This window comes from Lactuca serriola, chromosome 3 (assembly GCF_051521515.1).
Source record: "Lactuca serriola cultivar US96UC23 chromosome 3, Lser_US96UC23_V15, whole genome shotgun sequence".
Taxonomy (NCBI): Eukaryota; Viridiplantae; Streptophyta; class Magnoliopsida; order Asterales; family Asteraceae; genus Lactuca; species Lactuca serriola.
The window spans coordinates 65,948,749-65,973,127 of record NC_136410.1 but is presented as its reverse complement, the minus strand read 5'-3'; the positions used below and the strand labels follow the sequence as shown (position 1 = coordinate 65,973,127).

At 36.6% G+C, this 24,379-nt stretch overlaps 1 pseudogene across 1 annotated transcript; it reads right to left on the bottom strand.

The window, feature by feature from the left end:
- Positions 1 to 19,659: 19,659 nt before the first annotated feature.
- On the bottom strand, positions 19,660 to 21,287 carry LOC145092506 (RING-H2 finger protein ATL46 pseudogene; annotated as a pseudogene). The gene is made up of 2 exons (XR_013702565.1): positions 21,098 to 21,287; positions 19,660 to 21,021 (listed from the first exon to the last, which is right to left on the bottom strand). The product of XR_013702565.1 is annotated as an RING-H2 finger protein ATL46 pseudogene (transcript).
- Between the last annotated feature and the right edge of the window lie 3,092 nt (positions 21,288 to 24,379).

Sequence of the window (24,379 nt, the reverse complement as noted above, 5' to 3'; positions counted from 1 at the left end):
ATGGTTAATTCTCAATCTATTTAATGTGAATCTTATGTTATCCATAAAAGTTGCACATTCTTTTTATAACTTGTTGATGGAGCTCATGTGGTTAACCGACACGCAAATTTGAGAGTATATGTAGAGAATGATGTGGAACTCGTGAATCTCAAGTGTAACTTGAGCCGGGGACCATGCGGTTTTGTATGATTGATTCACCATTTGTTTTGTGATCCGCGACGACCCCGTCATTGAATTTGAGATGAACATAATCCGAGATTAACATGCCATTGATAGTCAATGAATCTCAAAGATCTAGGAGTTTCATAGTGATCGAAATTGGCAAAAGGCTTTGCCTACCTAAAAAATTTATGGTGTGTTTACGACATCCCTTTACACATCATGGAGCCAAATATGAATCCTATCCTTCTAAAATAATTAAGGATGATTATTTTCTAAGGATAAGTAAAACAAACTATAATGGAATTTGTCATTGAATGATGCCTATAACCTTATCCACTAAAATCTACTGTTATAAAATTTTGAGAGGATTTCAATCATGTCAAAAATGAAAGGAAAGATCATGCCTTAAAGTTCTTCCTAGGTTACTTCAAACATTGCATTCTAAATTGTTAGAAAGAGCAATGATCAAAAGTACGTTGTAAATTGACATATTGAAGTAAAATGGAATTTCCTTGAGTTAGGAGTTGACTATGGTTAGTCGACTAGCTAACATGTACATATGATCAGTTCATTCTAATTTTGATATGAACAACTTGGAATATCCATTAAGGAGTTGTGTAGCATGTTGAGGTTTCCTTTTGGAACTAGCATGGACAATCATAGAAACTCATACTTAAAAACACTCCCATATTTTACTATCATGAATAGAAGTGTCAAGAAGAAGAAAGCCAATTGCACACGGTTTAAAAGGCGATTAGTGTGGGTATACCTAATCTAGGCCCTAATACCTAGGACAAAGGAGGGCTTATTCTAAGACATATTCTGATAGTTGCTTGTTTCCATAACAAGAAAAGGACTAAGAAATCAAACTTGCCCAAATGTATATTTGAGGTGAAAGGAATGGAACATGAAGAAGTTAAATTTGATCACGGATCACGAGCCCGTGTTAATTTCCATTGGATCAAAAGATAACTAGTTCTTCCATGTTTGTTATTCAATCAAATATATGGATTTATAATGCCATCAAAACATTACTTCTAAACCTTGAGTGTTTTTCTAAGGATTAGTGCTGACATTTGCAAGAATGTGCAGTCACTAAAACGAAGTAAGAAGACTAAAAATGAAGAAGATAATTTGATCATGAATGCCAAGCCCTTGCTACATTCATAGGATCAAAAGACAACTCTTTTCAAAATGTTTAGTCTATGGTATTATAATTGAAATTGTTTATACTATGATTCATGAGATAGTTCTGACTTATTTAAATTTGGAGCATTCTAACATGTTAAATGAAAGTCATGAAATCTATGAAGCTAGTATAGTAGCAATAGTTCAAAATTGATTCGAACATTTGAATAAGATGTATTATTGTGAATATCTGTTGATGTTAGGTCAACCAATGGATCGCTCATATTGACCATAATAAGTACTTATTCAAATACATCCAAATGTTTGGGTGAAATGTATTTGTGGAATCATAGTATTGGATACATAAATGAGAAATGCATTACCAAGTATCCAGTTGGAACAAATTTTTGATATCATTTGACCTCGAGTCTTATGATAAATGCAAATCTTGTTTATCAAGATAGATGATGAATGCGTCACTGAGTGATGTGAGTATCTGTTGTAATTAGTTCACACTAATGGACCGTTCAGATTAACCACGATACATAGTGAGACCAAATTCGTATGAATGTGAGTCTGGAACCTCTCAGGTGTTCAGAGCTCTCATATAGCGAAGTTAAAAATCAATTGGGCAATAGGATGAGACACTCATAGTGAGAATATCAGTCCAAAATTTATCGATCATCTAAGTGATCATGAAAGAGTTTCATGATCTATCTCCGCCCAAAACACTACCACTAGGAAGTGTTAGTTGGATAGAGAAACAAATCCTTCAATGATTTTGTACTAGATGAGTCGCACTATGTTTGCTAACAATTCGTGGATTGTACCATGAATAATGTTACAAGAAGTCCTTTGGTTCTTGAAACACTCTATGGTATGTGAAGTGGGATTCTATCCTCACTGCCATATATGGAAGTCTACGATTATGAGGCTTACGCTCATTGTGAAGCGCTCGACAATCTAGGACTTTGAATAGAGATGTGTTATCTCATCGGAGAGCCCATCAAGCATATTGGATAGTTGTTTAAAAACCTTCTGAGAACAAAGTGTATGTTGCTCAAAGGGCAGTCTTCCAAGAGAGGGATCTGATTTCCAAAAGGGCTATTGAGAGCCACATTGATCTTGATAAGATTCAAGAGTCAACCAACAAAGAGCCTAAAGTTGGACATAGCATTCAATTTGGAATTGAAAGAGCTATTAAGGAAACTGACATATTTCCATTTTTCCTTATAGATCTGATAGAAGACGTAATGGGCGTAGTTATATAAGAGTTTATAGGAGACATATTTCCATTTTTCCTTATATATATATATATATATATATATATATATATATAAACAATGTACGATTTATAGGAAACTATATTCTAACCTAGCAAGTGTAAAAGCTTGGCTATATATGGGAATTGCTTTGCTATGATATACATGGGAGATACAACACACATACATAATAAGGATCTATGGAGATAGATCTAAGTGATTCGTAGGATTGCGCCAAAGTACATGATATGTTGATGAAAGTTGACATGTAGAACTTGGAAAGGTTTGTGCTTAATATGGCATGACATTGAGCGATGCTAATGTCCTAGTTCTACTAGAGGTTATGAGTCGTGTCCTACATGCTTCTGCTATGGGATTGATCATATATGCCATGACATGTACCAAATCTGATGACTCCTATGCCTTGTGCATGACAAGTTGGATTAGATCAATTTGGTGAGAATCAACGAATCAAGATCAAGAGCATTCTTAAGTGTCCTTGGAGGACAAAAGAGATGATATTGATAGTATAGAAGAGATCATTATAAGAGTTACATTGTTGCTAAGTTCCATACTGATACAGGAAATTCCGTTCGCAGTCAGAATTTCGTGCTTTTCTGAATGGTGAAGTTTTAGCTTGGAAGAGTACCAAGTATTACACCATAGTGGATTTTGCAAACTTAGAGTATGTTGCAGTTGGTTAAATTGCAAAGAAGACAATGTGGCTGAAAGAGATTCATTAGTGACATCTTTGTTGAAATTCAATCATTGATGGTCTTTATGAAGTCTCTTTGTGACTTTAAGGGTGAACTTACCTTGAGTATGGATCCCAAGTCACACAAGCTCACATGACATATACTCAGTATGTACCATCACGTTTGATAGTGATTCAAATGTGAAGATGTCATAGTCAATATGTCACATCGAAAAATAATCTTGTAGATCCATTCCTAAGCCAATGCCACTGACCAAGTCTGACAGTCAGACAAAGTCTAGAGGCATTAGATTTGCAAATGAATTGGCTTAAACACTCTTAGTTTGGTTTGTTTTAAAACCCAATAACTTTAAGAAGTATAAGTTTTAATTTGATTTGGCGATTATTAAGTGGTGATCTTAATATATGATGGATTTTGGTCATTTCAATTAGCCGATCACTGCGTTCTCACTTTTGCATGTTTGGAACCCACTTCCCGAGTATTAATTTACTCAAACGTCCACATTCGGTCATACTCTTGGAAGTAAGTAGTGATTCAAGACTGTCATGGGTATTAGTGGATTGTCAATTTTGATTGGACATAGCAAAGAGATTGTGCTAACACTCATGAGTGCTTAATAGAGATTTAAGTATTGGAACAACCCACACTTAGAGATTACTTCATGGATTCAGTCACGAGTAATTCTAAGACGATAATATCCTCTATTCTTCAAACCTAGATACATGTGGGGGTTTTGCTCTATGATTCTGTTATGCATTGGACTACTCCAATGCTAACTGTAACTGGTAGTTATAAAGGGTATGTCCATGTGTGACATGATGAAATAGACAAAAACTATGTAGTCAAAGTTTATTCATTCCTTCTACCTTAATAGGAGAAGCGATATCTATAGGCCCCTCGATGATTTGGTGCTGACATCTAAAGAGCTTGGCCGAGCCCTGAATGGAATTGATGTGTTCAATTTAGTAGTCAGATGCAGTCGTCACAAATCTATATCGGGAAACATAATCTTGAATTCTTGAGATTGACCATTATCCCTGTCTCAAATTCATACATATATCATAGAACGAAGGGATAGTTGATCACTTATCTAAGGGCTGAATCTTGATTAGATCAAGAGCTCGGTAGTTGCATTGGATGGCTAACTCTTTGTTGATTATTGGAGAAATATTAGTCCTTGTATAGTTGATGACTTGTCCAATTGGGAGACTGTTGGAATAGTGTCCAAGCTCATTAACTATTGGTAATGTCACAACTAGCATTTTTAGCTAGGAAATTCTATCCTCATATAAACATCATCCATTGTAAAAGCATGTACTCTAAGTGAATACAATACTCTATCCTCGATCAAAATACACCTCATATGTTCAACTAAGGGTTGGAAACCTTAGCAATCCCGGTCCAAGTTCCTTATGAACTAAAATTATCCTATTGGGCCTAGAAGCCCTAAGTGGGCTCTAAATAAACCACATTCATAAAACTTTAGTATTTGGGCCATGTAGACCTAAAATAATCCATCTTATCTCTAATGAGCCTTGTTGGGCCATAAAAGATTTCATTTTCCCTAATGGGCCGAAATTTTTTTTTTTTTTTGGGCTTCATAAATTCGAGTATGGACCCAAGATGATTCCTTTCCTCTCTCCTTAGCCCAAATAGGCCCATGTTAATAAAAAAAAAAAGAAAGAAAGAAGAAAAGAGATAAGAATGGTGAAGGAAATAAAAACAAAAATTGGAAATTATGGGAAAATTTGTGAGGATGCCACCTACTTATTGCATGGTGGATATCCATGCAATGTCACCTCACTTCTCTTCTCTCTCTCTCTCCCTTCTAAATCTCGGCCTAAGGCCATTTTCCCTCACCAAAAATCATTCATGTTTCCTTTCACTCTCAAAAACCCCAAGAACTCTTCCATTTTCTCCTTAAACCCGTGAGAGGGTGTGTGTGCACAAGAAAGTTCATCAAACTCACATACTAGGTAAGTTACTTCACCCTCAAGTTGTATAAATTCATCTATGATCAAATCCTCCTAGAAACATCACAAATCTCTTGATTATCCTACTAGAAACATCATAGTTTTGAGGATCCTCTCAAGAAGCAAGCTAGGCCGAAATCTCTCACTTTCTTCATCAAAAACCGAAACCTTCACCCAAGGTGAGCTTCATACCCCCTATTTTCTGTTTTTATGAGTTTTGTGGGGGGGGGGGAATACAAGTGAAAGTGTAGATCTATATGTGTTTGTATGCCTTGTATGATTTCCATGCTTATATGTATGCTTTTATGTGTTTTAATGTTGGATCTAGCCATTAAACCCCTCAAAACCGAGATATAACTTATGTTTTATGATTTTAGCTTCAAATATATTTCTACATATAAAGTGATACAAGAAAAATAGCTAAGTGGTTAGTAACAATTTTCTCTAAGCTAAAAACACACATTTTGGGCCAAAAATGTGAAAAATACAAAATTAAGGGCCCAAATTGACATTTCACAGATTCTGATGGATGAAATGTGCCAAAACAGTTTCCATAAAACTATTTCTGGAATTATATTCAATTAGAGGATTAAAAACATAAATTTCAAGCTTATTGGGCTAAAAATGAAAATTTCGGCCCAAGGAGGCCCATTATGCGAATTTTTCTGTTTTGGAGGGCCAAAACTGTAATTTTCTGTAAAACAGTGGACTATAAGTGTCCCAAATCCTTTTCAAAGGTTTAAAATGCTTTTTAAATTTAAAAAGGACCAAAGTTGCAAAAATTTTCCAATTTGGGCCAAAATTGTCAAAATTGCGAAAAGAAGGGTTAAAACCGAGAAAATTGCATTTTCAGGGACTTAAACTGTTTTCTATGAAAAATATGCTGAAAAATATTAATTTCAATAATTTTTGGTGTCAAAATGTCAAGAAAAATGGTTTAAGGACCAAACCGGGAAGTATTTGATAAAAAGGGTTGAAAATGTAAATTTTACAAATATTGAGGGGCTGAAAACAGAAATATTTCAAGGCTAATTCAATATGTACAATTTGATCAAATAATGGCACCGCGACTATCGACGAAATACAACTCATTACAATACCAAAAGTCGTTGTTAAACGAATTGGCTCGGTCTCGAGCCAATGGAAATCTACAACTACTAACTCTTCGATACTACGATTCATACAAATAACGTTTGGTAATACATATACATACGAGTGTGCACAGACGTCTACGCACCATCTTCGGGCCCCAAAAGTGTAAAATCTTGCTTGTTGGGCCTAGCTAGCCCAATGACCTGATCTTAAGGCCCGAAGACGCATATTTTTCTACGAGGTGTTGAGTTTCACCGACTTGCCACAACGTAGAGTGACTTTCAATGGCTTGTACCACTGGTCCCCAAGGGTCCTTGGTATTGCTAGAAGAGTCTGCATATTTTACGAGGCGGGTCGGGGACCCCTCGCACGCATATTATCCCCAACCGATTAATAGAGTCATCGAGGCCTTCGTGTCCTCTTTCTCTTCGGATGTGGGACTACACCTAGTCAGGGCGATTGGATAACGCGATTAGTACTGACGACGCCTTCGGGAATCGTTAGTATATCTACAAATTGGGCGTTTGCGTAACGCGGGTTTGTAGTAAATAATCCTGCTCGAGAACCTTCCAACGTCGCCTGGGACTGACACTTCTATCTTCGTAATGGTTCAACGCAACTTAATGGATTCCAAAGGAACTAGGGGAACATCGGGTTTTCCTAGGGTTTTTATTACATACAGATTTGAACTGCATACATCTTCAATGAACATTTTTCACAAGTATAGAAACAAACAAGCATACCTATGGATCTTCACAAACGTTTTCAAAAGCTTTTCTTTTCAGAAAATATCGGATTTTCTGGTGGTTTTTCAAACAATACAAACATTCGATTTCAAACACTACTTATGAACTCACCAACATTTCATATGTTGACGTTTTTCAAAATACTTGTATTCTCAGGTAACAGATAAAGTGAAGGATGAATTGTACTCTATGACGTTTTGCTGTCGTTTAACTAGTATCGAACAATCACTTTCGAGAATGTAATGTTTTGAGGCAATGTAATGAATGTAAACTCTACTGGTTGTACAATATTAATGCATGGTGACGAATGTTGTTATGTTTCATATATATTCAATGTTATGGTATTCAATTGAGTCACGACAGCCCCCGGACGTTTCCGCCGTCTGGTTCGGGGGTGTGACAGGTTGGTATCAGAGCTTTGTTTATAGTGAACTAGCATGTCTAGCCACACATTGATATGCAACTATAAACCAAAAAGAGGGACTAACATAACTCTGAACAAAACAAAGTAAATAAAACACCCTTGCTTGCATTAGGAATAGGAACCTAACACCGAACCAAACAATATAATGCTAGTATCTCGGTTAATTCAGGACTGTTCTTAGTTGTATCAAGGAGCGGATGTAGCCTGATCAACTACATTCCCTCCAAGGTACAACCATCACATGTCGTGAAGAGATCGTGATAACTAGGAACCTAAAATCATACCCCTTAATCTCCAAGAAGGGAACCTCAACTGAATCTATGCAATAGCCGTAGAGCTATAGGAGTAATTGGTATGCTATTTGTTTCTAATATTCATAGCCCATCGTGCAATACGCTATAGACTAGTATCATTAGCCAGGAAACCCTATCACCCTAGTCAAGGAATAGTCGGGTGGCTCGACCCAGAGGAAGAACCCCAGGAGGGACACGAAGTAGACTCGCAGGTGAACCCGCTGAGTCAATAGTGGACCTCGAAGAGGAAGATCCGGAGGGCAATGACGATGACGACACGGATGTAGAATTCAATGACATCAATCCTCCATGTAAATCCAGGGCACCGACCTATAGTGTGGGCTCCGGTGACCCCATGCCCCCTCGGGCACCCGATATTTGGGGATAAAGTCACCAGTAAGGAATACGACCACACCACGGTAGGAGCTGAGGTCTCTTTTAATTTTAGCCACAGAGGACCGGCTGACCAGGCCCTCCCAGTCGTGGTGCGACGCACTCGAGGTATCGATAACCAAGCTCAGGACACCCCAAATCGAACGAAACAATTGTGGTTTGTTATTAAGAGGGATGAAAGGAAAACACGGGAAGTGAATGGAGACTCTCGAGCGAGACAGTTAGTTTGGGAGGCACGCCTACGATATACCGAGCAACAAGTAGCTCGTCTCCGAGGTGCATCCACTTCATCAGCATCACCACCAGACACTTCTCGCCACGAATAGGATCATCCTTTTCTAATTTCCCCTACTATCCGACATGACTCTCTTTCGTGTACTAAGATGGTACATACCCCTAAAACGATTATGTGTTATATTTATTTCATATTGCTGCAACGACTCAATTATATGCACAAGCGAACCCTCAGAACCACTAGATACTTAGGGATCTCGAAACTAAAACAACTCATATAATCTAAGTATAGACGTAACAATCATTCCAGATCTGTGATCACCTATTACCACGAAATAGATCATAGGGATGTAGAGGGAGGCAGTAAGAATTATACAACAAGATGCGAAAATTTATAGAGTACAACCAGGAATGACGATCATCACTTACGATCTGGGTTATCAATGTGCATCAGGAAAATGCCCTCCCGCAAGAATAACAAGCGCACCCGCGAGACACCACTCCTGCAGATGGACTCTGCTACATTCCAAGCTGCTGTAATGGCAGCAGTAACCGCTGCCATGGCACAGATCGATGCCAACAACCCTAATGGAGGCAGGAATAGCATTGACAACTCCAGCCAAAGGAACAAACATGGAAACCAACAAGTGACGACCTGTCAAGGAACTCCAAACCCCAAGCTTAAGAGCAGGAAGCTGAGGTCTGGAGGTAAGAGAAAGGGACAACACACTCGAGGGTTCTCAAGGGAACAACGTGTTGTTGCCGTTCAGGCGACCACGACCCCTATTACACCAGCAGCCAGGAGACCATATGCTGGAAACCTTCCAAAATGCAACCAGTGCAAATTCCATCATAATGGAGCCTGCAGGGAGATGCATTGCAACAAATGCAACCGAAAGAATCACATCGCCAAATTCTGTAGAACTTATCCATGCCAGAATCGTCAGCCAAATGAAAATGACAACAATCGCAACAACCCTAACAACAACACCAATGATGAGACCAGTCGCACCTGCTTTAGGTGTGGAGGAACTGGTCACATCAGGCGCAATTGCCCTAAGGATAACAACCGAGGAGCAGAAGGATCAGAAATGGTCCTAACCTTGGGTCAAGGCAAAGCAATCCCAAAGCCCAACGATCGATACTGGTACGTTCCCACTTGACAACTCCTTCGCTTACCTCTTATTCAATGGTAAATCCGAGTGAAGTTTCAGTTAGTAACAAATTCAAACACTTACTAAAACAACATCCCCAAAGCTAAGCTAAGCCTTTTCAATGGACATGGCCAAAAGGGAAAAATGATTTAATCTAGGGTACTCATGTGGAGTACGCCTTAACACTAAACGACCATTCATTACAAATAGATTTCATGCCAGTAAATATTAGGAGTTTTAATGTGATAATCGTCATGGTTGGGTTAAGCCCCCACCGTGCTGATGATATGTGTCGCGAGAGGGCCGTTTGCCTTCACCTTCCTAATCACGAAAACTCTAATAATCCATGGTGATAAACCTAGCGCTAATCCTCTTCCTATCTCATGCATCAAGGCACAGAAGTGCCTGCACCAGAAGAACTACGTTCTCCTCACTCATGTTGTGGACAAAATCAAAGAAGAGGTAGGCATACAGAGTATTTCAGTAGCTTGTGATTTTTCCCAAATGTGTTTCCTAAGGAACTTTCGGGAATACCCCAGAGAGATGGGTTGAATTTCGAATCAACCTCATATCGGTAACCACATCAATTGCCAATTCACCCTATAGGTTGACTCCCGCCAAAAATCCACAAGTTATCCTGTCAACTGAGTAGAATTGTTGCGCAAGGGATTCATTAGACCAAGCTTCTCATCCTAGAGAGCTCCGGTCTTGTTTTTCAAGAAGACAGATCCTTCCGAAGGTACATTGATTTTAGGAAATTGGACAATCTCCCTATTAAAAGTCGATACCTACTTCTACGGGCTGACGATCTATTTGGCCAGCTCCAAGGAGCTCGTTACTTCTTTAAAATAGATCTAAGAATCGGTTATCATCAACTCTGAGTCCGAGAAGGCGACATTCCAAATCTGCATTCCGAAGTCGTCGCGACCATTTCAAATTCATTATGATACCCTTCGGTCCAACGAATGCTCCCACGGCATTCACGGACCCTACAAACCGAGTTTTCCCAACCATTCCTAGTCGTCCTTTTCATTATTTTCATCAATAATATACTCATCTGCTCACAAAGCGAGAACGAAACACTATCATCATCTACGACCAGCCTAAAAAGCATCAAAGCTGGGAATGTCGCGCTGAAAGCACTACATGGATGGATAAAACTCTCGCAGTCGAAAGACGAAGCTTTTTGTTATAAGAGTAGAGTTGGGCGTTATCTGGGTGATTGTCGATAGGTTAACCCAATCTGCCCATTTCCTGCCAATACAAAAATCGAACAAGATGGAAGGATTAGCTTGGATCTATATCCAGGAGATCGTGAGACTCCATGAAATATCGGCATCTACAATCTCGGATCGAGATAACAGACTTTCTTTAAGACTATGGCAATCACTTCAGAGGGCTATGGGAACATCACTAGACATAAGCGTTGCTTACCACCTTCAAACCAATCGCCAAAGCAAACGAACTATTCAACCACTCGAAATTCATGCTACAAGTCTAGGTGTGTGAGTTCCACAAGTCAGGGGATACCCGGTTTCCCTTGACAAAATTCTCATACAATAACAACTATCGCACGAGCATCAAGAATGCTCCTTTTGAAAACTCTTTATAGTCATAAATGCATATCACTCGGTGGTACTCTCATGAGACCAGGACCCACTAACGAAACAACAGAAGAAGATAATCCAAATCAAAGCTGGATTTCAAGCATCGCGAGACCGACAGAAGAGCTATTCTGAAAAGTGGCGTAAGCCATTAGGATGTCAAGTCGGGGATCGTGTGTTATCAAAAGAATCTCCTTGGAAAGGGATGATTCGCTTTAGGAAACGAGAAAACTAAACCCACGATGCATCGGACTGTTCGAGCTTCTTGCTCGGATTGAAGACATATAGACTGTAGCTGCCTGTAGAGCTCAGCAACGTGAACCCTGTGTTCTGTGTCTTGAATCTGAAAAGATGCATATCAGATGAGTCTCTTATCATTCCTTTACGAGAAATCGGAGTAAGCGAGAATCTCATGTTCGTCAAAGAACCGGTCAAGGTATTGGGTAGGGAAGTAGAACATACAAAACAAAGCCCCATTATGATTGTGAAGGTTCCATGGAACGCTAAGCGTGGACCGAAATTCACATGGGAGACGTGCAGATCAGATGAAGTGCCTATTCTCTCATTCGTAAACCTATCCTTAGAAAGAATTTCGGGACGAAATTCCCTCTAACGGGGGGATGATGTCACAACTAGCATTTTTAGCTAGGAAATTCTATCCTCATATAAACATCATCCATTGTAAAAGCATGTACTCTAAGTGAATACAATACTCTATCCTCGATCAAAATACACCTCATATGTTCAACTAAGGGTTGGAAACCTTAGCAATCCCGGTCCAAGTTCCTTATGAACTAAAATTATCCTATTGGGCCTAGAAGCCCTAAGTGGGCTCTAAATAAACCACATTCATAAAACTTTAGTATTTGGGCCATGTAGACCTAAAATAATCCATCTTATCTCTAATGAGCCTTGTTGGGCCATAAAAGATTTCATTTTCCCTAATGGGCCGAAATTTTTTTTTTTTTTTGGGCTTCATAAATTCGAGTATGGACCCAAGATGATTCCTTTCCTCTCTCCTTAGCCCAAATAGGCCCATGTTAATAAAAAAAAAGAAAGAAAGAAGAAAAGAGATAAGAATGGTGAAGGAAATAAAAACAAAAATTGGAAATTATGGGAAAATTTGTGAGGATGCCACCTACTTATTGCATGGTGGATATCCATGCAATGTCACCTCACTTCTCTTCTCTCTCTCTCTCCCTACTAAATCTCGGCCTAAGGCCATTTTCCCTCACCAAAAATCATTCATGTTTCCTTTCACTCTCAAAAACCCCAAGAACTCTTCCATTTTCTCCTTAAACCCGTGAGAGGGTGTGTGTGCACAAGAAAGTTCATCAAACTCACATACTAGGTAAGTTACTTCACCCTCAAGTTGTATAAATTCATCTATGATCAAATCCTCCTAGAAACATCACAAATCTCTTGATTATCCTACTAGAAACATCATAGTTTTGAGGATCCTCTCAAGAAGCAAGCTAGGCCGAAATCTCTCACTTTCTTCATCAAAAACCGAAACCTTCACCCAAGGTGAGCTTCATACCCCCTATTTTCTGTTTTTATGAGTTTTGTGGGGGGGGGGGAATACAAGTGAAAGTGTAGATCTATATGTGTTTGTATGCCTTGTATGATTTCCATGCTTATATGTATGCTTTTATGTGTTTTAATGTTGGATCTAGCCATTAAACCCCTCAAAACCGAGATATAACTTATGTTTTATGATTTTAGCTTCAAATATATTTCTACATATAAAGTGATACAAGAAAAATAGCTAAGTGGTTAGTAACAATTTTCTCTAAGCTAAAAACACACATTTTGGGCCAAAAATGTGAAAAATACAAAATTAAGGGCCCAAATTGACATTTCACAGATTCTGATGGATGAAATGTGCCAAAACAGTTTCCATAAAACTATTTCTGGAATTATATTCAATTAGAGGATTAAAAACATAAATTTCAAGCTTATTGGGCTAAAAATGAAAATTTCGGCCCAAGGAGGCCCATTATGCGAATTTTTCTGTTTTGGAGGGCCAAAACTGTAATTTTCTGTAAAACAGTGGACTATAAGTGTCCCAAATCCTTTTCAAAGGTTTAAAATGCTTTTTAAATTTAAAAAGGACCAAAGTTGCAAAAATTTTCCAATTTGGGCCAAAATTGTCAAAATTGCGAAAAGAAGGGTTAAAACCGAGAAAATTGCATTTTCAGGGACTTAAACTGTTTTCTATGAAAAATATGCTGAAAAATATTAATTTCAATAATTTTTGGTGTCAAAATGTCAAGAAAAATGGTTTAAGGACCAAACCGGGAAGTATTTGATAAAAAGGGTTGAAAATGTAAATTTTACAAATATTGAGGGGCTGAAAACAGAAATATTTCAAGGCTAATTCAATATGTACAATTTGATCAAATAATGGCACCGCGACTATCGACGAAATACAACTCATTACAATACCAAAAGTCGTTGTTAAACGAATTGGCTCGGTCTCGAGCCAATGGAAATCTACAACTACTAACTCTTCGATACTACGATTCATACAAATAACGTTTGGTAATACATATACATACGAGTGTGCACAGACGTCTACGCACCATCTTCGGGCCCCAAAAGTGTAAAATCTTGCTTGTTGGGCCTAGCTAGCCCAATGACCTGATCTTAAGGCCCGAAGACGCATATTTTTCTACGAGGTGTTGAGTTTCACCGACTTGCCACAACGTAGAGTGACTTTCAATGGCTTGTACCACTGGTCCCCAAGGGTCCTTGGTATTGCTAGAAGAGTCTGCATATTTTACGAGGCGGGTCGGGGACCCCTCGCACGCATATTATCCCCAACCGATTAATAGAGTCATCGAGGCCTTCGTGTCCTCTTTCTCTTCGGATGTGGGACTACACCTAGTCAGGGCGATTGGATAACGCGATTAGTACTGACGACGCCTTCGGGAATCGTTAGTATATCTACAAATTGGGCGTTTGCGTAACGCGGGTTTGTAGTAAATAATCCTGCTCGAGAACCTTCCAACGTCGCCTGGGACTGACACTTCTATCTTCGTAATGGTTCAACGCAACTTAATGGATTCCAAAGGAACTAGGGGAACATCGGGTTTTCCTAGGGTTTTTATTACATACAGATTTGAACTGCATACATCTTCAATGAACATTTTTCACAAGTATAGAAACAAACAAGCATACCTATGGATCTTCACAAACGTTTTCAAAAGCTTTTCTTTTCAGAAAATATCGGATTTTCTGGTGGTTTTTCAAACAATACAAACATTCGATTTCAAACACTACTTATGAACTCACCAACATTTCATATGTTGACGTTTTTCAAAATACTTGTATTCTCAGGTAACAGATAAAGTGAAGGATGAATTGTACTCTATGACGTTTTGCTGTCGTTTAACTAGTATCGAACAATCACTTTCGAGAATGTAATGTTTTGAGGCAATGTAATGAATGTAAACTCTACTGGTTGTACAATATTAATGCATGGTGACGAATGTTGTTATGTTTCATATATATTCAATGTTATGGTATTCAATTGAGTCACGACAGCCCCCGGACGTTTCCGCCGTCTGGTTCGGGGGTGTGACAGGTAATATTTCTAATAATAGCAGGGTCCTTTTGGGTTGCCCTCAAGACCCTAATTGAGTAGAATAAATAAAGGAGAAATTAGTTTATTAATTATTATGATTAATAATTAATTAGAAACTAATTGGAAATGTATTTTGGGAATTAATTAACAGTTTAATTAATTAAAGGGTTGAATGTTCATTAATCGATAGTTGGTTAACCAGGAATGTTCCAGAACCTTATGGAATTAGGGTTGGGTGAAAATACTCCATCCCACATGGGAAAGGAGTGAAATTTTGTGGTTAGGCCTCCATCCAACATGGGAAGGAGTACTAAACCTAAGGAGGCATCCAAGGCTATAAATAGGGCCTTAGGGATTTCATTCCTCCTTGCACCTTGGCTTGAAGTATTCACCAACCCTTCTTCCTCCCCCTCTTAGGGACGATTTCTAACCCCTTTGGGTTTGTGAAAATGACCCTTATCCTAGTTATTTTATTCCACTCTTTGGTGTCATTGGGTGTGATACCATTAAAGGGATTCTGTTTTGGATCCTTTCATCCAAGCAACTTCATGGAGGTTCAAGATCTCAAGCATGGAGATCAAGGGCTACATAAGAGGTATGTTTTCTTACTTATGTTTTAGTTTTCTAGGGTTGATGTAATTAGCATGAAGCCATAGATCCATAGGATGTATGTACACTTAGGTATATCGTTGTTTCGATTTTTCCGCTGCCTAGTTTTAGAGTGTATTTGATGCGTAGAAGAACCAACAGTGGTATCAGAGCCATTGGTTCTTGGTTACTTTCACCATAGATCCATGTTTTCTGTAAAAACTTTTTGAAACTGAATGAAAGAAGATTAGATGAAAAATTCGTAATATGATAAAACCCTAGTCGCAGCTCACGACGTGAACTTGACAAAATTAGGGTTTTCAGATTTTTTCAAATTTTCAAATATGAAGCTTTATAAAATATGGATATTTACCAAGTTTAAAATGTTTTAAATTTGGAAAATTGATTAATATTATTTAAATGTATTTATTTGAATTTGAATATTTATTTGATAGTGGATAAATATTATTTAAATATGTTTATTTGAATTTGAATATTTATTTGATTATTTGAATTTGAATATTTATTTGATTATTTGAATTTGAATATTTATCTGTTATTTGAATAGTGAATTTAAATATTTAATATTTTTATAAAAGATATTTATAAATTTGAATATTACACCCTTATGAAATGGGCACGAAGTCCATCGCTGCTAGGGTTTATCTAACATGCCCTAAGTCTGTAGATGCCAGAGTTTTTAAATTACAACTGATGAACACGTAGTTCAAAGGTTAGGCACAGCTACCAATATTATCCTTTAGACGCAACTGCTAGGATATTTAGAGTATATCTAGTGAACACGTAGTTCAAAAAAACCTACAGGTTGCGAGCCTACTAGCGTTCCACTTGACTGTCTAGAATAGTCTGTGGTCGTCATCTATACTCCTCTAGATGACTGGATCGTGGTAAACATCAAGGCCTCTCATCATTTTATCACACATCAACTATTTCATCTACCCATGTTTTACCCAACATTTTCGTATATATAAAATACATATATAGTTTAAATCATTTAAAACATGTATAAATCATTCATCCAACATAGATATCAAGAACACAGATAATATGTACACATAACACGTAATTTATATTAAATACTTCATATCTATGTGTAAGATGATAGTAACTATACACTCACCTTGGTAGCATGATTTGATTAGAATTTGACTAGAAACGGTCAGCGGTTCACGATCGTCAAGCTCAAGACAAGGAACACCTTCCGCAAACGAGAGAGAGAGAGAGAGAGAGAGAGAGAAAGAGAGAGAGGAAATTTGGTGTAATGAGAAAATTGGTCGGACTTGCTATTTATAGGTGGTTTTGGGCTCTCTCACGTCGTGAGAATGATATGCTCACATCGTGAGCCATGGTTGTATCATCTCATAGACTTTCCATTTGCGTTTCTAGCTTCGAAAGGTGTCCGTTTGACTTCTCACGTCATGAGAATACATTCTCACGTCGTGAGCCCTGACATATTAGGGTTTCTACCACATGTCATGCTCTCAGACAACTATATCTTCGGAAGATCATAACTTTTGCATACGAGCTCCGTTTTTGATGTTCTTTATATACATGCGTAGGTGGAGACGTACTTTACAACTTCTGTTTAGATCACTAAGGCAAAAAAATGTTTATCGTAAACTCACTTTTTATGATTCCCGGTGTCGTGTCGGTATTGTCGCGAAACATCGACGAGTCATAACTTCTTCGTTATAACTCAGATTTCAGTGTTAGTTATATGTACGGAACCCTTGTGACATGTATTATAACTTAGTTAAGATTATTTATTCTAAATAATCTTCTATCAAAAAATCATTTTTGACGCTTATTGTCTTTAAATTGACTAGCCCGAATCTGTGGGCGTTACACGATGCATCAAAGACTATACCGTATCCTAAATATCTAAGCACAACCGCACATTTTTGTATACTACTAAATCCTATTATGAAGGATCTTCTATGCTCAAGAATCATATTAAAGTGATACTACTAATTAACATATGATACTAATGGGTCACACTAACAACAACTTGATATAATTGATTCTTTATTAGAAATTAATTTTAATAAATATTCAATAAACTCTTATAATTAATTGGAAATTATTTATTTCTAGGAAATAATAATTTTCATTAGCAAGTAAAATTACATAATTCATATGGTATGAATGAATAAGTTATGTACAACATTTTGGACTAGATAAATTCTTTTGTCTTTTAACAAAAAGTTAAAGTTCATATTTTATAAACTTGGTTTATAAAATATAAAGGTTTTGTCTTCTTTTGACTCTCATTTTCGAAAATAAGAGGAAGAAAAGGAAGGAATGAGTTTTTGATTAGTTTAATCAAAAGCATGGTTTACCTTAAATGCATGGGAGATAAACTAGATTTAGGGACATAAGTGCTTAACTGGTTAAGGACTTATGTGTAATAGATGTGCTTTTAAGAAAGGCTTTCATCTTCTTTCTTCTCTAGACAAGAAAACCGTAACATGCATGCATGTGTAGTTCTATCTCATTTTTGGTTCATCTTTTGAAGATTTACCCCCTTGCTTATGCTCTCTTGAAGTTCATATTGGTTATGAACTTCAAGCTTAAGAGTCTTAAGAGTTTTATACAAAAGAGCTAGCATTCTACATCAATTTGAGTCATTGTTGGTGTCTCTAAAGTTCATCATTCTTCATCAACTTTTAAGCCTCCCAAAAAGACCAAAAGAACTACAAAGGTTGTGATTTCTTCATCCTTTCTTTTTTGGTGTTTAAATCTTTCTATAACTTGCAAGATGATCATTGGTGGGTATAAACTTGTTTATGCTATTGCGAAAACTCAAGTCTTTTGTTTGCCAGTTTTTCTTGTTTATGAAACTAATTTTGAATAAAACCCAACACATTCTACCTCTAGTATTAGGTTTTTGCTTAAAATAATCATAACGGGCCTTTAAAGCTTTACTAATACATAAATATACAACCTTACTTAGACGGAAACGACGTTCGAACGCCACATCATTATAAAGACAATTATCAGCAAAGTAATCACATACCAATAATTCATGTGCGGCTTGGCGATCTCGATTGACAACCGCTTTTGTACGCATAGCATCCGTATGTTCTTCATTGTGTATGTGTTGCACAACATTGAAGAATGTTGAGATACATTCTCTATCATCATCCGAATCAAAATTTGTAAAAAGAATCCATAAATATGATTTTGAGAGTATAAGAGAGGAATGGTTGAAATGTAGGTAAGGTTTATTTAAATGCTGTGTTTATATCGATAAAGTTTATTTATATAAGAAAAATTGAAATTTTTAGACGTTGAACGGCTAGTCAACGGGTCAAGGAGGAAGAGTGTATTGATTGGTTGTTGTCGATCGTGGAAAGTACCACAAATGACCAACCACGACCCACAACGAGACATCGGGATGGTAGCCACAAATGCTTTCGTTGAAGGTATTACATATGGTCTTTAATGGTGGTTGCCATTGACAACTAGTTGTGTTGCCAAAACAACCGTGAAATCATCTCCTAGATCCAATTCTCATAAACCCTTATCCCTTTGATTGGAGATCACCAAATTTTGCATTAAGCTAAGAAGTTTCATCATTTGATTTGATTCCTTAGACCCTCTGCCGGGGGGGGGGGGAGGTACCTTCAAACTTATAAGAACCACATATTGTAGCGGATCTAGCCCCTTTAAGTAGGGTTATGGACCCCACTTGGAAGTGGGCCCCACAATTTTACTACTAAACAGCCCTCCAAAAATCTAAGTTTTACTAAAAATTCCCTCTTTGGCACCACTTTTACATTAAATACCCTCATTGACATTTTTTTTACTTCAAAAATCTAAAAATAAATTACATTTTCAGAATTTTATAATTTTTTGTATTTTTTGGACCCCAGTTAAATTTGATTCTGGATCCGCCACTGAGCACATATCAACCAGGTTATATATATATATATATATATATATATATATATATATATATATATATATATATATATATATATATATATATATATATATATATATATATATATATATATATATATATATATAAGATAAAGTGATTTGGTCCACTCAAATGAAGGAATACGGTTTTCTTCGAAGGGTCAAGTAAACTTATGAATTGACATTATTTGGCATTGCATTGGGTGTAATATAATAATATTCACAATGTTTTGGGAGGGAAAGAGAAGCAAATTTCAATAAGAAAATAAAGTTTTTTGAATACACTTTGTCATGTTCAATAAAGCAAGTCAGATATAATAACATAAAATCATTCAGCAAGATCACAATAAAAAAGATAATAAAAAAATCATCAACACTTGATGATTACTTGGTCCAAACTTCCACATTCAAACAATGGTACAACTCCCTCAGCATGATGTACAAGTCACTTTACCATAAACAATGAACTAAATTAACGATGAAAATTACTGGGATTCAACTTTCTTGATGGTAACCTTACATTTTCAAGAACTAATCATATGGGTACTAAAGAGTCTTGAAATTTATGTTGATCTTTCTTTGACCAAAGCCAAATCTTGGATACAGAAAAGCTTTCACCTTTGCTTCTATTACTAATTTTCTTTCCATCACTACCCCCGTCAACTGAACTATTCCCCTTATCTTTCTCAATACCCAAATATTTTTTTCCAATATTACCCCTACTAGGGCAAAATCTCACCTGTAACTCCGAGTTTCCCACCACATACTCATAAGATCCCATTGAAAAGCACCTTCTTGCATCAAGATTACTGTTACTAGTCTCCCCCACTTCTTTCTCATCTCTTTTCTCACCATTTGTGGCTCTAAACTTGCCAAGTCTAACCGGATACACCAACTTTTCATTCCCCCCTCCAGATTGCTTAAAATTACAAGATACCCCTAACACATGATCATCTTCTTCCCTTGAATCATCATGGAAGTCGAAGACTGGATTTTCAACCGAAAATCCAGGAGTAAAAAGTGTGCCTCTGCATAAAGGACAACTCGAATTTGAAAGCAACCAAGTGTCGATACAATGAATGTGAAAAGCATGGCTGCATAAAGGTAGCAACCTTAGCTTATCTTGTTCTGAGAATTCACAAAGACAAACCGCACAATCGAAGGGTTCTTTTGACCCCATTAGTTCTTTGTAAAGAAACAATGGGAGAGCGTCAATGAAAGCTTGATCTAAACCGGAATCGTGTAAATGGAAGAGCTGTTGTAGTTGCCTCTCGTAGGCGACATCATCGTTATCGTTACTTTCTTGAAATCTTGAAGATTGATGATGAGAGTTTGAAGATGAAGAAGATGATGATGATCTTTTCTTCTTCATGAGGTATCTTGCAAGAAAGTGAAGTAAACAACAGACGACGAACACAACTCCCAATACAATCACACTAATTCTAGCGAAGATTATAGATGAGTGAGGTTTATGGTTACTGGGAGGAGAAGAAAAAGGAGAAATGTTTTGTTTGATGAGGGGTTTGATCCGGCGCATGTTAGTAGATATGAAATGCTACAACAATCATCAAGTTTGGAAGAGTTTTCTTGGAGAAAACTTCTGTGTGTGTGTTTGAAGGGTGTGAAGTGTAAAGAAAGGGTTTTTAATTGGTGAGCATCTTCTTGGATCAACACCCAATTCATAAACTCAATAAACAAGCGATTCAAATAGTGTTTAGCTGATATTACAAGAAACCCACTTTAATAAATATAAAGAAAATGCAATTAAACCCAGATCTTAAAGATTTAGCTTACCCATATCATACTTCACATGTAGCACCAATTTGACATTCTTGACGAGTGGATTAAATGCTTCTTAGTTATATTGGCTTGAAGAAATCTTGAAAAAGATTTTTTTTATTTTTTTTTGGTTTAGGGGGGTTGAGTGAGAGATTTGAAGGGATATTTTAGCTTTCCTCTTTTATATTGGTGAGTCATGAGTGTGCGTGCGTGAGAGTTTGATTACTACCTGGAAACTTCCAAAAAGAAATCTTGTTTAGGCCCATGGCCATAGGTGGCAACAGGGAGGAAGTAGGATCCCAAGGGTAATTATGTAATTTGACATAGATTGTGATCAGGAAGGAAGATATAAGGTCTACAAAAAGTGTACTTTCATGGGTCTTAACTCTTAACCTCTTAGCCTTAGGCCACCGATCACTAGTTGGGCTTCTAAGAAGATTGATGGATTTGTTAAGACCTATAAGATGCGTTACTACTTACTACTTAGTAGTCTACAAAGGATTGGGCCCATCTAATTAGCCCAAACCACCAAATGTTCAATTGTGTCATCCGCTCCTTAGTGCGAAATATGAATATAGTCGTTTACTAAAAATGTACGTCGACAGTTGAGATAAAAAAAATGAGTTGGAATGATAATCGACAAATTAACAAGTTTATTGCATGGAATGTCATGACTTATTCGAATGCATAGAGATTAAATGAGTTGCATCAATCAATAGTTGTGAATAATAATCCACGTCTCTCCAACGAGAATCCATATAATGTGCTTAAGAAGTATAAATTGCAATGACCTATTGTGTTTGTAATCATTATAAATGTTACCCATAACAATGATTTTGTGTGCTTAAAGTTATCCATTTTATCATTATGGTTAGCGTATATATTGTATGTATTGTATAGCCCATTTTGTTAGATTGGTTTGGCATGTATTTAGCCCGTGTTCTCATACTAAGCCCATACACTACTAGAAAAAGGTTAATAGAGTACGGTTGAAACTGTAAATATAATATGTACATAGAGGGCGTATTAGTAGAGGGGTGTATTAGATTACATGCATAATAGAGTACGGCTATTTGACCGTATTATATTATCCTATCTACTTTTTATAACCATCGCATACAATCATCTAATACGTCATATATACATATCTAATACACCAATACACAACCGTACTTGATGTCTCAAGCCATATATACACATCTAATACACCAATAAACAACCGTACTTGATGTCTCACATCCCCTTTGCATTCCAGAGCCTTATTAAACAGACAATTCCACTCCAGCCTTATTAAACAGCCAATTCCAGTCCATGGATGTTGTGAAACACATGGATCACCATTCTAACTGAAACAAACTTTTCAATTTCTGCAAAGCTACTATATGATTACCATGTGAATGTAACCGAATGATCAATCTCTACAAAATACAAACCTATTATATGATTCCATTCCAACCATAAGAAGTGGGACATCACTGATCATGTTTTCATTTTCAGAAATAGAAAAAAAATTACAATGAACTTAGTTCATTAAACAGAAAAAAATTTGTTAATGTCACATCTCTAACCTCTCTTTCCCCTTTGTCACCTCAAACCTCTCTTTCCCCTTTGTGGTTGATTCATTGTATGCCTACAAAAATTAACAAGAAAACTTAGGATTCAAAATCTCAAATAACTTTTAACGAAGAAAACTCAAATTATAGGACCTTCCTGCCATTAACAACTTCATCTATAGCAATGCAAGGGTGAAAACTTCTCCATAGTATAAAAAATATTAGCAAATACAACAAGAAATACAATTTGGGTACCTTACAAAAAGGCTTCACTTTATCACCAAAAGTTCTCATCCATGTTTTAACACGTTCCTCCAATTCCTCACTAGAAAATGGTTTTTTGTCCTTCCAAATGTTCTACAAACAAATTAAGATAAAAATTTTGTTATTTAACAAAGGTGAGCCTTTATTACAATAAACAAAAATGAAAAAAAAATATCTAACAATTAGAAATAGTAAAACATAATAATATTATAAATAAGAATAAACTCAAACATACCTCAAATTCTTCCGTGGATTTTAGAACAAGGAATTTTTTCCACATTGCTTTGTCAAGGTATAGGTATTTTTTTACTGGATTGACACCATTGTCCCACAACTTAAGAATCTCTGACTTGTAGGCCTTCCAATGCGTGTTGCAATCTCTAAGTACTTGTGCTTTATGATCATCATCTCGTATATGCCAATAATTCTGCTTTTTTAAATAAAAAATGAAGATAACAACTTTTAGGTATATGATATGATACAACTTGTATGATACAAGAGAATAACATGGCAGGAAATTGTGATTGCTAGTATTAAATGATATCAAAAGTGTGCTGAATTGAGTTTTACCTTTATGTTTAACCACAATTGATCTTTGTCGCATTGATCCACTAAATCCCAACTATCTATCAGGATAGAAATCATCTTCCTCGTAGTCACTCCACGATAACCGGTGAACTTAAAGCGGTTAGGTCCAATAGCTCTACCAAAGTGATCGAACTCAACTGTTAAATTTGATAGATATTCTTTGGAGTGATCTCTGATCAATGTCACACTTCTCTTTTCTTTTCTGGACGTTCCATTGTATTCCTACAAAAGCATAAACACTCGTATAATTAATTCTAAGAGTCTCGAACACCAAAAAAAAACCAAAATTTTATATAAAATTGAAGATACCCAAGGTAAGTTTATACCTGGCTTCAAGATGTTTCGTTTTGGGTTTACCAACACTTCTTTTTTTGGTTTTTATTTCTACCATACAGATCCTCCTGCTCTTGGTTGTTTTCACTAGTACCTCATCCATATGTAATGGAAAATTTCCAATGTATAACCTCAGACCTGGTTATAAGAAAATGAGCATAAAAATGATGATAGAAAATGATGAGGGTAAAGATATGTTAAAGATTATGACTTAATCCAACTAATGAGAAGATTATGACACGTTTTTTTATAGTAGATCAAAACATAAAAAAAGAAAAAAAATCATACCAAAAAAATGTGATAGAGACCTTGATGGTTATATAACATAAAAATAAGGACCAAAACTGTAAGAGAAAGCTTTTAAGGACCAAGATAGCTACCATTGGCACTCTCAAAAGAAATATGATGCAATTTATAATCAAATACAACAAAAAAGAGTTACATTGATGGAAAAAAACAAATATGATGCAATTTATATTCAACCCCTATTGATGGGTACTGCAAGAATGGTCAAATAAAGGCAGTTGTCCGCATGGCAAATTTGTGTCAGGTTTTTGGG